At 40.0% G+C, this 765-nt stretch overlaps 1 non-coding gene across 1 annotated transcript; it reads right to left on the bottom strand.

The window, feature by feature from the left end:
* Nucleotides 1–529: 529 nt before the first annotated feature.
* On the bottom strand, nucleotides 530–611 carry trnas-uga. Its single transcript has one exon. It is a non-coding gene; the product is annotated as a tRNA-Ser (tRNA).
* Between the last annotated feature and the right edge of the window lie 154 nt (nucleotides 612–765).

Genomic DNA, 765 nt, shown 5'->3' with positions numbered 1-765 from the left:
TAGATGAATCGTTAGGAACATTTAGGGCTTGGTAGATGAATCGTTAGGTACTGTTAGGACTTGGTGGGTAAATCGTTAGGAACTGTTAGGACTTGGTGGATAAATCATTAGGAACTGTTAGGACTTGGTAGATGAATCATTAGGAACTGTTAGGACTTGGTGGGTAAATTGCTTGAAACTGTTAGGACTTGGTGGATAAATCGTTAGGAACTGTTAGGACTTGGTAGATGAATCGTTAGGAACTGTTAGGACTTGGTGGGTAAATTTCTTGAAACTGTTAGGACTTGGTGGATGAATCGTTAGGAACTGTTAGGACTTGTAGATGAATCGTTAGGAACTTTTAGGACTTGGTACTCATAGGCTCTTCTCAAACTGATCTGAAAGATTCACAGTTACATAAAAACACTCAAATACTAAGAGCTGATAACAGCCTAGCATCTTTCTTCTGTGTTTTTATGCTCACATGTAGAAATGTCTATGAAACACAATTACTGTGAGAGTAATTGCTGGAGGTGTGTAAACATATACTCGTTGTCGGCAGGATTCGAACCTGCGCGGGGAAACCCCAATGGATTTCAAGTCCATCGCCTTAACCACTCGGCCACGACAACACGTATTTCGTTGTTGTGTGTCTTTGTTTGAAAAATAATTAGGAACTGTTAGGACTTGGTGGGTAAATCATTAGGAACTGTTAGGACTTGGTGGATAAATCATTAGGAACTGTTAGGACTTGGTAGATGAATCGTTAGGAACTGTTAGGACTTG

The sequence above is a fragment of the Micropterus dolomieu genome, unplaced genomic scaffold, assembly GCF_021292245.1.
Source record: "Micropterus dolomieu isolate WLL.071019.BEF.003 ecotype Adirondacks unplaced genomic scaffold, ASM2129224v1 contig_5190, whole genome shotgun sequence".
Taxonomy (NCBI): Eukaryota; Metazoa; Chordata; class Actinopteri; order Centrarchiformes; family Centrarchidae; genus Micropterus; species Micropterus dolomieu.
Note: the sequence above shows the minus strand (reverse complement) of the source record. Positions and strands in the feature narration are given on the sequence as shown.